This window comes from Pipistrellus hanaki (genome assembly GCF_964339955.1).
Source record: "Pipistrellus hanaki genome assembly, chromosome: 1".
NCBI lineage: Eukaryota > Metazoa > Chordata > Mammalia > Chiroptera > Vespertilionidae > Pipistrellus > Pipistrellus hanaki.
The window spans coordinates 113,161,301-113,176,877 of record NC_140503.1 but is presented as its reverse complement, the minus strand read 5'-3'; the positions used below and the strand labels follow the sequence as shown (position 1 = coordinate 113,176,877).

Genomic DNA, 15,577 nt, shown 5'->3' with positions numbered 1-15,577 from the left:
AGTCCATCTTCAGAAAATTATACTTCAAAAGTGAAAGAGAATAAAGACTTGTTCATATAAACAAAAACTGAGGGAATTCATCACTAACAGATATGTCCTGAAAATTTTTGTTACAAGTAGTTATTTAAGGAGAGTAAAAATGTGCTGCTCTGACATTGGATCCAAGTGAGGAAAGAGCAACAGAGAAGGAATAAAGACAAAAGAAAATATTATGGTTTTATTATTATTATTTTTTTTATAATACATTTTATTAATTTTTTACAGAGAGGAAGGGAGAGGGATAGAGAGTTAGAAACATCAATGATAGAGAAATACCAATCAGCTGCCTCTTGCACACCCCCTATTGGGGAGGTGCCCGCAACCAAGGCAAATGCCTTGACTGGAATAGAATCTGGGACCTTTTAGTCCATAGGCTGATGCTCTGTCCACTGAGCCAAACTGGTTTCAGCAGGTTTTATTATTTTTAAATGTTCTAAAAATAACCCTTGTTAATTACCCAATACCTGTACCCAATAATAGTACAGGTATTGGGTAATTATAGAATATTGATAAGTGAACTAACAGAAAGCTATGTCACACAAAAATGGGAGGAAGGGATGGAAATACTATATTATATGTGCAGCAGTAAAGCACCTTTTGAAAGCAAACATATTGTTTTGAAAATTTTATAACTCTAGAGTAACTATTAAATATTTTCAAAAAGAAATATAAATGATATGCTAAGAGAGGAGAGAAATGAAATCATATTAAATAGTTAAAATAAGAGGAGGCAGGAAAGAAAGGGAAAAAGAGAAACAACAAAAAATGCAATTCATAGAAAACAGATACAAATATATTATATATTTAACATAGTGATAACTTCTTCAAATAGGAATGTTCTAAACACACCACCTAAAGGAGAGTTGTCAAAATCAGTATATAAAACTAGAGGCCCATTGCACAATATTCCTGCAAGAATAGGCCTTCCTTCCCCTGGGTTCACTCCTGGCTGCCTGGGAGCCAGCAAGTCCTGGCTCCTGTCCAGAGTATCCCTCCTATAGCTCCTTCTGCTGCCTCTCTCCTTCTCATAGCAGGCATCCTGCCTCTCCTGGCTGCTCCAGGCCTACATATGCAAATTAACTCTCCATCTTTGTTGGATTAATTTGCATACCCACTCTTGATTGGCTGTGGGCATAGCGAAGGAACAGTCAATTTACATGTTTGTCTATATAATATATACTTTGGTCTTATCTTACTTAAGGTAAGATAAAAATGCACTTGCTATTTACCTTAAGGTTTAATGTTCAATAAAAATCCCTCTATTATTCTTATGATGTATATTCAAAAGCTATAATTCTGGGGACATAAAGACTGTAGTTAATTATGTGGAAAGTACATTCACCTCCTCACAGGAGCAAACTGAGTTTACAATTAAAGAATAGAAAAATCATTCTGAATAAATAACTAAAGAGTAGCAGGAGAGAATCCTTATAACCAAGAACCTACAAAGGAAACTACGTGGAGACTGGTGGGCAGTATAGAGGCACCAGAGGGAGGGCTGGCTGGGCTCCATAGGAGGTAGCTGAAGTTCCAGAGGGACATCTCAGCTGCTGGGCTTTCCCCCTGAGAAGTGCGGAGTTTAACCTCCAAGCCAGGCTCCCCAGCCTAGAGCACCAGAACTGGGAAAGGTGCCCCCATAACATCTGGCTGTGAAAAGCAGCAGCATGGTTTCTGTTCACCAGGAAGAGATGTCTAGAAAAACAGACACCCTTTTAAAAGGCCAAAACACACAATTTCTTTATAGCCACTCACCCTGGGCTCCAGCAGAGGGTGGGCAGAGCAGATAAGGGCTGTGTGAGGAGAGTCTTGGATTGGTGGCTCTTGGGAGATACTAAATATTACTTCAGAAGAATATTAAAATTTTTTTAAAGAATATTAAACTACTTTGAAGTTTATCTCAAAAGTTAATTCTTCTAGGGGCATTTTGATTTAACAATGAAGATGATAATGCAAGAAATTTGAAAAGGCAAAAGAAACCTGTTTATGATAAATGTAACTCAAAAAAGCTGCATGAACAATTCATTGGACAATAGTGTTCACATTCTATGTTGATATATTTAAATCAATTTATGCTAATTTAGATTACATGCCTGGGGCAAGGAATGAGTTGTTTTATTCAAATGGTGAATTGAAATGCACACAGGAGAAATACTCTTTTTCAATTTTAGAAATTGATTCCACAAAGAAAGTTATTGAAGAAAAAGTGAAGGACACTAATGTAACTTTTATTGAAATAGCTTAAAATTTGTCTCCATTTTATTATTCTTTACATATTTATTCATTTATATATATTTTTGTGCAATCAACAGCAATTATATTATCAGATTTTAATTAATGAGCATTTATGGCATCCAACCTTTCCTGAATGTATTTTCCCATTTTAAAATTCAAGCCTTAATTTATAAACTTATAATTTGTACTATTAAGCACTTCATTCTGTGAATCTTTATAAATGTGTGCAGACTTAGGGCTTCCATGGAAATCAGAATATGAGATGCACATCATTCCAAAAGTTTGTCCTGTCTTTTTGTAACCAACCCTTCCACTTTCCTCCAGACTCTTGCAATCATTGGTCTGATATTTGTTCCTAAAATTTACATTTGAAAAAATGTCACATCAATTAATCATTCAATAAGTTAAGAAGCTTTTTTAATTATTTCTGAGTCACTTAGCAAAATGTAATTGTGATCCATCTATATTGTTTCATGAAGCCATGTTTCATTACTTATTATGGTAGGATAGTTTTCTGTTTTTGGAATTTGGATGTATCGTGTTTGTTTATTAATTTCACAGCTGATGGACATGTATAGTAAGTATTAATAAAGCCGTTATATCCAGAATAGCACTATTTGAGAATGTTTTAAAGTTAAATGCTATAGCTAAAAGCATGAATTATATTTCTTATAAGTATATACCTACTTTCTCATTAAATTTATTGAAATATAGAAACATTAGAAACAATTTGTCTCAATGAAACCCACAAAATTCTTTTAGTCAGCTTTTTGTTTGTTTTTATCTATACATGAAATATCTTCTATGAGGAAAATTCATGCCAGGTAAACATTTTATCAGGGATATTCTATAAGGAGAGTTAAAGAAAAAGCAACAATGTATGTGGATTATTGTAAAGTATTTTACATTTGCCTTTGATGTTTTAGTATGAGATTTTTCTTACTGATTTACTTAAATAACTACTTTGAGTAAAACTAATATGAATTTGCATACTCACCGCAAATAACCTTATGAATTTGTATTTATTCCTGTTATCCAATTAAATAAATGATAAAGTTTGTCCCTCTTTTTCAAAAGTTCTCAGTGTTATTTTTGAACACATATCTATTACCATGATAAAGAATCTCATATAACACCCCAGCCTTCAGGATGTCTCCAGAGTTCACCAACAGTTTAATAAATGTCAACTCCTGAGTATTACATGTGAAAGTGCAACAGAGCAGTAAAGTGTCAAACTGGCCTTTGTGCAATCACTGGAGTATTCTATTTGAAGGTCAGATGTACATGATTATTTTACCTGAGCCACCTTTTTGGAAAGAGATGGGCTGAGTCACTCATAACTTTTTCAGAATTTTTTGTTATGCTTCAAAAGTTAAAGAATATATGTCAGGAAATAAGTAAAAAATCCAAACATCAAAAATGTAAAATAAACTACTTATCGCAAGACTGTTTTATACACATAGGTAGTTGGTGCTACAAATTGGGGAAGATATTAAAATTTATATTTTATTAAAGTATAAATGTGATTTGGCTTTGTAAATAGTATAGATTTGTTTTAAATAAATTGTGAAGCCCGGCCAGCATGACTTAGTGGTTGAGCATTGACCTATGAACCAGGAGGTCATGGTTTAATTCCTGATGCAGGGATTGGGCCTAAACTAACAGTTGGACATTCCTTTTACAATTCGGGACTGCTGGCTCCTAAGTACCCACCAGCCTGGCTGCCTGAATGCCTCTAACTGTTTCTGCCTGCCAGCCTGATTACCCCCTAACCACTCTCCTACTGGCCTGATTGACACCTAACTGCTCCTCTGCCAGCCTAGTCACCCCCAACTGCTTTCCCCTGCTGGCCTGATTGCCCCCAAGGCTTTTATTAGTATAGCTATGACCCTTCACAGAAAATTTCACTAACCTTGCTTTACAATAAGGGCTTGACAATTGAATCATTGGGGCCGGACACCAAGATTTCCTTTCTTTGAATAACGGATGGAGTAGTTATCTTGTCTTTAAGTTGCCCTGAACATCATATGAGATAATAACTTAGAAAAGTATAAAAGTACCATATAAAGACAACTGTCTTTTTCATGTACTGAAAAGACAATAAAGTGATAAAACCAAAAACACTATTTTTATTCTCCCCTTCCTTCCTTTATAGCCTTTATTTAAACTTTGAAATTTATAAAAAATTTCACTCCTGTTTTCATTTCTTTACATTCAGTATTACTGTATTAGTTTCAGGTTTTATATTATTACAGAATAGTGGTTAGACAATTATATACTTTATAAAGTGTTTCCTGATATTTCCAGTACCCACCTGGCATAATACCATCATTACAACACATTGACTATATTCCCTATTTAAGTGACAATAGGTTTACAGGTTCCTTCCAATCTTTTTTTGTGTTGCTTGTCCTTCCTTTCCTTTCTCACTTCTTCCCTCATTTTCTTTCTATAGTATTTCAAGTGGCCCTCAAAGCTCAGCAAAGGCACTGGGACACGTTTAATCCATTTTACAGACCAGGAAATTGAGGCCAATTTAACGTGGCTGAGGAACTGGAATCAGCTCACAGGGAGTCCTCACAGCCCTGCTCTCCACCTTTCCTAAGGAACAGCCACAGCGCAAACAGAGCAAACTTCCCCGTCAGGCTTTAAAACCTTATCCTCAAGCACGTATTCATCATAGACACTCCACATGTTTTCCTCTCCCTTGCCCACAGCCCCACCCCTGCCCCCATTCTTTACTGTCCCCCATTCTGGGGAGCAGGTGGTAGACTTCACACTCACTGTGCAGGTGTGTGCCACTCTGGGGTACAACGGGGAAGGAACTTGGAGTGGTGTGGGTGTGGGCTTGATTTTGGGCCATGGTGGGAGCAGGAGTAGCTGACTCTCAAGTGTACAGACCACCAGGGCAAGGCCTGGTTAGCACTGGGAGATTCACTGAACCACCACAGTGGGGTACCCGACAGTGTGGCGCCCCTCCACTGAGGTGGCACTGCCCCTCAACCCCCACCTCAGGGCTGTGGGGCTGTGCCTCTCCACCCAGGCATTCTTCCATGCTAGCAGTCATCACCTCTTGTTTCCTGCCAGGCCAGCCTGAGTCTTGGGATCACTGCAGAACCTCACTCTCTGTGGGTGAGGCAGATCCTTGCCCGCCAACCCCCTGCCCTGGTCTGAGCCCTCTCAGTTGTATCCCACCTTGGTGCTGCTCTGCGTCCCTTGGGCCAGCTGCCTCCTGGCCAGCCGCTTTGCCAAAGCTATGGCACTCATCCAGGAGCCACCCCTCAGGTGGGCCAAGAAGGACAAAGCACAAAGTGAGTGAGTTTCGAACCTCCACATGCCATTTATAGTTTTCCTTCCACATCTTCCCTGTTTCACTTCTTGAATAGGCACTGGGTTCAGGCATCCTCCAGCCCAACCACATGGCCTCTGGGTGGCCTGGTAGAATCAGTCTCCACAAACCTGTGGATCTGTGGCCAGAGGCCCAACCTGGGTCTCAGCAGCCCCATGCCTGCTGGAGAGGACTGTTGGAGAAAGACCAGAGCCCGTCCATTATTAACTCTCCAACTCCAGAGGAGGCACCACAGACTCATGTCCCCTGGCTGCTGCAGCTCACCCACCTGAGTCTGCTGTGTGGACAGCCTTCTAAACTGGTTATTATATTTGCTTATTCCTATATAATTATATAGGATCTTTCTATGAAACATTTCTTTAATATATTCAATATTTGTGTGAATTTAGATTAAAGGTTGATCTAAAAATCCTATCTAATAAAAGAGTAATATGCAAATTAACCATCAACCTGCTATACCCACAAGCCATGCCCAAAAGTCAATCAGGAGCAAGTATGCAAATTAACCCAACCAAGATGGCTGAGGCCACTGAGAGAGCAGGAGGGAGGCTTGGGTTTCCCTGGTGATGGAGGAAGCCAAGCTTTCTGCACACCCTGGCCGGACCCAGCCTCTGCTTAAGGTTACAAAGTTTCAATTATAGAAGATAAATAAATCCCAACAAAAATAGCGACAGCCACTGAGCTGGAGAGAGCAGGGGGCTAGGGTTGCCTCCGGTGACGGAGGAAGCCAAGCTTCTATAACCCTGATCTGCTTTAGCCTCAGCTTAAGGCTACAAAATTTCAATTATAGCAGATAAATGAATCCCAACAGAAATGGCTGTCACCACAGAGCAAGCAGAAGGCTTGGCTCCACTCCAGGCTACAAAGTTTCAGTTGTAGAAGATAAATAAATCCCAGATACCAGGGTATCCACTTGGGTCGCCAGGGGTTGTGCTGACCTGCAAACTACCACAGGCCCCTCACCCAGGGTGCCCGACACCCTGAGGGAACCTCCACCTTGATCCGGGACATCCTTTAGGGCAAGCCAGCTGACCCTACCCATGCACCAGGCCTCTATCCTATCTAATAAAAGAGTACTATGCAGATTGACCATTAGTCCAACACACAAGATGGCTGCCCCCATGTGGTTAAAGATCCTGTCCCCATGTGGACACAAGATGGCCAGCAGGAGAGGGCAGTTGGCAGGGATCAGGCCTGCAAGGGAGAGCAGTTGTGAATGGTCAGAAAAGCAAGGGAGGGCAGTGTGGAGGGACCAGGCCTGCAAGGGAGGGCACAAGGAGGGCAGTTAGGGGTGGTCAGGCTGGGAGAGGAGGGAAGTTGGGGCAAACAGGCTGGCAGGGGAGCAGTTACACATCCATCAGGCTGTCAGGGGAGTGGTTAAGGCCAATCAGGAAGGCAGGCAGGTGAACAGTTGGGAGCCAGAAGTCCTGGATTGTGAGTGGGATGCCTGATTGCTCATTTAGGCCCCGATCTCACTGAGATAGGGTCTAAATGGGGAGTTGAACATCCCTCAAGGGGTCCCAGATTGGAGAGGGTGCAGGTTTAGCTGAGAGACAACCCCCGATGCATGAATTTTGTGCACTGGGTCTCTAGTAAATTAATGAGACAAAAATGTAGAAGGGAATGTAGACTGAAACTACCAATGTTCATTAAAAGTAAAGTACAATATGAGGAATATGGTCAATAATACTGTAATAACTATGTATGGTGCCAGGTGTGTACTTGAAATATCAGGTGGACAACTTTGTAAAGTATATGATTGTCTAGCACTATGCTGTACACTGGAAACTAATACAAATTAATATTAAATGTAAAATATAATTGGAAAAAGTAAAGATTTCTTATGAGACACTTTGCTTTCAAAGTAGCATCCAATAAAGACACACTTCCAGATGCCAGAATAAATACTTCTAAAATTAGCTCCTCCATAAAAGTAATAAGATCATTGACAAATATTATTAAAATAAATTAGTAATAAAAATGTTCCAATAAAAAAAAATTTAGGTCCAGATGGCATATTTTTGGTGAATTCTAATAAATTTTAAAATAAAAATTAGCAATTTATTTTTCACAAACTAATCTAAAATTTTAGATGACATTTCAGTCCTACTTATTCTATGAGATCTGTATTATCCTAATATCAAATCCAGACAGCTATCACAGTAGATGAAAATTGCAGGCATATGTTCTATACAAATACAGATTTAAAAATCCTCAATAAAACATCATCAAATTGAATTGAGCAATGTATATAAAGAATAAAACACCACAACCTAATAATAAATAGATTTATCTCAGGAATGCAAGGTCAGCTTAATAAAACACACACACACACACACACACAAAAAAAAAAAAACAACAACAATCAAACAAACAAACAAAACACCAATCATTACATTTTGTTGTATTTAGAGAAGAAATGGGGAAAATATGTTCATATGAATACATAGAAAAAAGCATTTGACAAAATCAAACATCCTTTTATGATAAAAACTTTTAAGCTGCTAAAAGTCAGCTACAAAAACTCCACATTTAAAAATGACTTTTAACAGTGCTTTCCTCTTAAAGTCAGGGACAAAACTTTTACCATTATTGTTCAACAACTAGAGGCCCAGTACCTGAAATTAATGACAGGAGGAGGTCCCTCAGCCCAGCCTGCACCTTCTTCAATCCAGGACCCCTCAGGGTATGTCCAACTGCTGGTTTAGGCTGCAGGGATTGGGTCTAAACTGGCAGTCTGATATCCCTCTTATAATCGGGACTGCTAACTCCTAACTGCCCATCTGCCTAGCTGCCTGATTGCCCCTAACTGCTTCTGCCTGCCAGACTGATTGACCCCTGACTGCTCCCCTTCTTGACTGATTGACACCTAATTGCTCCCCTGCCAGCCTGTTTGCCCCCAACTGCCTCCTCTGCTGGCATGATTACCCCCTAACTGCTCCCCCCTGCCAGCCTAATCACCCCTAACTGCTCCCCACTGCTAGCTAGATCACCCTGACTGCTTCTGCCTTGGCCCCTGCCACCATGACTTTGTCTGAAAGGATGTTTGGAAGATGTCCGGTCTAATTAGCAGGTTACCCTTTTATTAGTATAGGTGTTTTGGAGGTTCTAGATTGGCAAATCAGTCAAGAAAGTAAACTAAAGTGACACAAGATTTAAAAGAAAGTATTAAATTCAAATCTATTCACAGGTGACATAACCTTATATACAGAAAATCTTAAGGAATCTACACATAACAATGTATAAAAAATAATAAGTCTTCAGCAAGGTTACAGAATGCAAATCTATAGACAAAAGCCACTATATTTCTATACACTGGCAATAAGCAATCAGAAAATGAATTTTTAAAAGCAATTCTATTATAATAACTTTATTATTTTTAGTTAAATGTATTGACGTTACATTATCAATAACATCTGTATATTGCATTCTGTGCTCACCATGCAAGTTTATAGTCCTTCTGTCACCCTATTTGACCACATTTACCCTCTTCATCCTCCTCTCATCACCCTTTCCCAGTGAAATAACAAGTGTTGGAGTGGATGTGGAGAAAGCCTCTGTATAGTAGTATATGGCTGGTGGTAATATGAATTAATACAGGAAAACATTACGGAGGTTCTTCAAAAAGGTTAAGAATAGAACTATCATATGACCCAGCAATTCCTCTTCATGCCAACCTGAAAAATTTGAAAATACATATTTATAAAGATATAAATACCCCTATGTTCATTGTAGCATTTTTAACAATAGCTGAAACATGGAAACAACCTAAGAATCCTTGAGGGGTGATGGATAAAGAAGATATGGTATATATAAACAATATGATACTACTCATCCATAAGAAAAGATGAAGTACTGCCATTTATGACATTTACAGAACTTTCATCCCAATAAAATACACATTTTTCTCCAGCGAACATGAAACATTCTCAAGGATAAACTATACATTAGAGGCACAAAACCTGCCTCAAAAAATTTAAGAACATTGAAATTATACCAAGCACATTCTCTAAGCACAATGCTTTAATACTGGAAATTAACTGCAAAAAGTAAATTAAAATTACAATAAATATGTGCAATTAAGCAACATACAACTAAAGAACAACTGAGTCATAAAAGAAAAAAAGTTGAGATTCAACTATACATAGAGACAAATGAGAATGACAGTATGAAATATCCAAATTTTAGGGATGTAGCAAAAGCAGTAATAACAGGAAAGTTTATATCATTACAGGACTATCTCAAAAAACAAGAAAAATGTCAAATAAACCATCTAACATTTCACCTTAAAAAGCTAGAAAGAGCATATAGTCTGTAGAAGGTTGAAAGTAATAAAAATTAGAGCAAAATTAAACAAAAAAAAGAGAACAAAAAGAATAGAAAAATTAATGTAAGAAAGAGCTGTTAAAAAAAAAAGAAAAGACGCCATTCATAGAGTTGACAAAGCTCTGGCTAGACTCACTATGGACAAAATATGTATTAGAGGCATGGATGGGGTCCAGCCAGCCTGGCCAGGGGGAGGGGACATGGGCAGATGGCCGGCCTGCCTGCTGGTCGAACTCCTGATCAAGGAGACAATTTGCATATTAGCCTTTTATTTTATAGGACTAGAGTCCCAGTGCATGAAATTTGTGCACGGAGTGGGGAGTGTCCCTCAGCCCACTCTGTACCCTCTCTAATCTGAGACACTTGGTGGGATCAGGCCTAAATGGGCAGTCGAACTTCCCTGTCATAATCTAGGACTGCTGGCTCCCAACTGTTCACCTGCCTGCCTTCCTGATTGCCCCTAACTCTTTCTGCCTGCCAGCCTAATCACCCCCTAACTACTTCCCTGCCAGCCTTATTGACATCTAACTGCTTCCCACCAGCTTAATTGCCCCTAACTCACTCTCCTGCAGTCACCCATAACGGCCCTCTCCTGACAGTCTGGTTGCCCCTAACTGTCCTTGCCTGTGGATCTGGTCACTCCCAACTGCCCTCCCCTGCTGACCTGGTCACACGTAACTTCCCTCCCCTGCAGGCTTGGGTCCCCCTCCCCCAACTGCCCTCCCCTGCTGGCCCGGTCACCCCTAATTTCCCTTCCCTAATGGTCTGGTCCCCCCCACCTGCCCCTCCCCTGGTGGCCTGGTTTCCCCAAACTTCCCTACTTTGCTGGACCAGTCACCCCTAACTGCCTTCCCCTGCAGGCCTGTTCTTTTCCAACTGCCCTCCCCTACAGGCCTGGTCCAATCCCCCCAACTGCCCTCCTCTGCTGGCCTGATCATCCCTAACTGGCCACAACTTTCCTTCCCTGCTGGCCATCTTGTGGTGGCCATCTTGTGTCCACATGGGGGTTGCCATCTTTGACCACATGGGGGTGGCCATCTTGTGTCTTAGAATGACAGTTAATTTGCATATTATTCTCTTATTAGATAGGATATACATTGAGTGGCCAGATTATTGCGTGTTCAGAGACCATGACAATGCACCATGCCATGTGATCATATTGTGCAGGAGTGGTTACAAGAACATGAGGGAGACTTTACCTTGCTTAAGTGGCCCCCACAATCACCAGATCTCAATCCAATTGAGCATTTCTGGGACGAAGTTTAAAGAGTCATCAGGCAGCTGGCTCCACAACCATCAAATCTCACAGAACAGGACAGAGCTATTCATCAGGCATGGTGTCAGATCCCTCGAATCACCTTTCAACATCTCATGAAGTCAATGCCAAGAAGAATTGCTGCAGTATGGAAGGTAAAAATTGGCTCAATGAAGTACTGATGGGGTGGTCATAATAATCTGGCACGCAGTGAAGGTGTATTCAGTCAATACATGGACACATTAAACTTACCGAGTGTTATCTGTCATTATGTATCAAAAGCTGGGAACAATAAAACAAATCCCAGAGCTGATGTGGAAGCTCCCTAATGGGTAGCGGGTATTGTAGACAAAAATAATAATTACTTAGCACATGCTATGTTACAGGAACTGTTCTAAAGGCTTTACTTGCAAATTTTGTCTTAGTCAATCCTCTTATCATTCCTTTGATATAGGTATTATTATTATTATTATTATCATTTCAATTTTATAGATGTGGAAGCTGATGCATAGATTTGAGAACTTAATAGCATAGGAGGTAATGGTGTCAAGATTAAAACTCAAACCAATCCCTTAGCCTGCATAGACTGCTTCTATATTGAATTGTTCCCCTTTATACAAAACTCTCCTCTTTATACAATCATCCACACTCAATATTCTTTTTTATGTTCAAATAATCTCCTAATTTTGCCAATAAGAGCCCCTTCAAGCTGACTTGAATATTCTTTTGACGCATCCCCCATTAGTCTTCAAGTATTTATCTTACTTTCTGTCTCAGTTCATCTTATATTTTCCCTGTTCCCCAGACTGCTTACAAATTCTTCAGTGAGTGAATCAGAATTTCTTATATTTCTACCAAAAAAAAAAAAAAATACTCACTATCACTAAATATAAAAAAAACCCCAAACAACCAATACTAATACCTTTAATAAGGTACAGCAAAATAATTTGTCAATTCATTAGTTAGGGCCCTGGTTGGATTTTTATTACCAAGAATAAATGTTTAAAGTAATAGAATTTGTCTTCATTAAAGTCATGATTCCCTGAGGAGACAAAGAAATGATGGATGAGTACGGCCAGGACTTTGGAACTTGATCTTCATAATGGAGAGCAAGGCTCAGTTCATAACTTCATGGACAATTAAGGCACAGAATCTTACAGAGTCCTCCCAGAAGACTTACAAATTAAGTTTAATTTATTAAGTGGCTAATTGTTCTATGCTGTTGTCACTATTAAGTCAGGACATATTAATCACTTCAGCATTCCTGAGTCCTAAAAGGATTTTTGCTCCAATCTTACTCTATGCTCAACATATGGACATATGTGCTATAAAAAAATGAAAAGAGTTTTAGGGATAAAATAGACAAGTTTATGGAATTTTAGGAAATGAGGAGTGTCCATTGGAGAGGAATACAAAGATGGAGACTGGAAGATGCCAGGGTGCTTATCTTATTGTAAAAAAGAGAGAAATGCCAGAGGCAGATGGAAACATTTCTAGCCTGAGCAATTAAAACAGCAATAAACCAAGGACAGACAAGGTTATTTCTGGCCTGAGAAATTAAAGTGACCATAATTTAGACCAAAAGTAGCCCTGACCTGAGTATCTGGGAGAGCTACAAGACAAGGCCTTCTCTGCCAGCACAACTGTGAGAAAGCCATAAGATAAATCAACAGTGACTCCAAGCTAAACAGATAAAGTGGTCAAATGAGGAAAAGTGCTGATGTGGGGGTCCTGAGAGCTAAGGTCCCAAGGTAGAGAAGGAGGGTCTCCAGCCTATTTAACGCCTCAAGACAAAGAAAGTAGCAGCCACCCTTCTTAGGGGCCCCTCTGTCCATCAAGGAGGGACAGAGTCTTAGGATTAGAATTTAGAATTAAGGCTTTAGAGGTAGTGTTTCCTTGTAATAAAGTTTTTATACTTTTCACCTACCACCTTTTGTCCTTGGCTTCATTATTCAATTCCATCTAGATAAGGATCTGGCAAAGAAATCACCCACCCTGCTCAATAAAACAACCTGAATAAAAAACAAACATGAACTAGAAATTTCTCCTTTTGCCCCAAATGTCCTAAAGTTTACATAACTCCCAATAAATTTTCCAGGAAACAAAAATCTTCCATGTTCCTCTAAAAACAATTACACTGACAACTTAGATCCAAGTTCTACTTTTGTATTTACTTAGATAGTTACAAATATGTACATAAACCAAAAATTCTAGAGCCATACTCAGGAAGTAAATGAACTTTGGTATCAGAAATATAAATTTGATTCCCAGCTCTAAGTTTATAACTCATAGTTTATAACTGTGATCCTAGGTGAGTTATTGAATTTCTCTATACCTCAGTCTGTTCATCCCTTAAGTGGGTTACTGTGGGAATTAACATGATAATTCTTTCAAGTATATTGAGCAAAACCTAGAAAGTGCTCAATAATGGTTACTTATAGCTTCTGTTGGCTTTTTTCTCTTTTCTCCAATGACTTCAATTACTATTTCTATTGGTCAGATTAGGCCAAGTTATTTTTCAAAGACAGATTAATCTAAAATTTTACTTGGCCCAAATATATGGAAAGTATTTCTCACTCAAGTGAAGGCCACTACAGGTCTTTGCAACTCTTAGGGCAGCTGCCACCATTCTCTGAATCAACAATTTAGGCTACTTTAGGTTTTCTGTTATCCTGAAGCCTGGCATCCACCATGACCCCAACTCTCCAACCTCAGACTTGATTGGCTCAGCCTCAAGGCTCACACTGGGGTCTGATAGGAAAGCTTGTGATTAAGTAAGAAGTCAGGCTTCACTAGAAACAGTCAATTGCTTTTCCAGAACAGAAAAGAAACTCATGTATCAGAAAAGGTGACTAGAAAATGTAACAAAACAAAATGGCTGCACCAGAATTCAATCAGGTAAAATAGTATAAGCAATTTCTTTGACCCTATAATTAACTTATAGAAATCTGATATTTGGACTGTGTAAAGACTTTGAAACAAAAGAAGAAAACCTGATGAGACCACCTGTTCAAAACATTGTGGAAGTATTTTTAAATAACGGGAAATCATATCAATGAGATTTCAGGAATGTCATATTCAGCAGAATGAAGCCCTGGCAGCCCAATCAGGACTTTTACCAACTATGACAGAGATGTCTGATGGAAGGAAATGATCATCCAGTAGAATCCCCTGAAAGCAATAGCCACGATGCAAACTGTCTGTCATGACTTTTAGCAAATGCAAACCACTGAAAAAAAAATACACACAAAATTTTCTATTTAATAAGAATAATAAAAATAAAAGGTTTTACTGTTGAATGAAAATAAGCTTCAGCATTTGTTAAGGCTTTAAGATTCAGCAGCTTTGTTGTTTGATTAGAAAAAGGTAGTGAGAACAGCCTGACAGCTATCTGAGTGGAGGGGGTTTTGGGGGCTGGGTGAAAAAGTTGAAAGGATTAAGCAAAAAGAAAAAAGAAAGAAAGAAAGAAAGAAAGAAAGAAAGAAAGAAAGAAAGAAAGAAAGAAAGAAAGAAAGAAAGGAAGGAAGGAAGGAAGGAAGGAAGGAAGGAAGGAAGGAAGGAAGGAAGGAAGGAAGGAAGAAAGGAAGAAAGAAAAACAACACCCATAGACATAGAAAACAGTATGGTGATTACCAGAGGGAAAGGGGGTTGGGGGAGTAGAAGAGGATAAAGGAGGGATAAATGGTGATGGAAGTGTAACTGATTTGGGCTAAGGGCTGGAACCTCAATTCTTCTCATTGAATCAGAAAAGATTTTAAGATCAACACAAATGAAAGTAAAGCAGAGTGGGGTTTATTGAAGATAACACTCCAAATGAGGAGCTGGTTAGGTGAGAGAGACAATGGCCCAAACTCCTGGATTATAATGTTTAAAAGGGATTTTCTGGGTGGAGACTTTCATTTGCATTCAGGGATGATTGACAGAAAAAAAGTTATATAAAGTATATTTCTTCTGGGCATGCCCTTACCCATAATGCATACAGAAGAACCCACAGAGTGGATCAAAACCTAATGCAAATTTTATTATGATTTCTCCAAGACCCTAGTAAGGTCACATTGAGACCATTTTATTTTTCTTTGATCTTGCACCATGAATTGGCTGGTTCCGAATCTGCCTGTTGGCAGTCTGCTGCTGCTGAGCCACCATAGAGAGGCGGCCTGAAGGCAATGTTGTCCAACCTCTGTCAGGTCCCCAAGACAGCCCCCATCTTATCTGCTCAAGTCTTCCTACCTACCACAAGGAGACTTGACTGGGTGGTGAACACACAATTCAGTAAACAGATGATGTATATAGAATTGTATACTTGAAACCTATAGAATTTTATTAAGCAATGTCACCCCAATAAATTCAATTAAAAATAAAGTGAAATAAAAATA

The 15,577-nt window shown here is 39.2% G+C and overlaps 1 pseudogene across 1 annotated transcript in view; it reads left to right on the top strand.

Moving 5' to 3' along the window:
* The window catches only part of LOC311620764 (nuclear prelamin A recognition factor-like), an 869,153-nt pseudogene that overhangs the window by 746,891 nt on the left and 106,685 nt on the right, over positions 1–15,577 (top strand). The window lies entirely within an intron of this gene.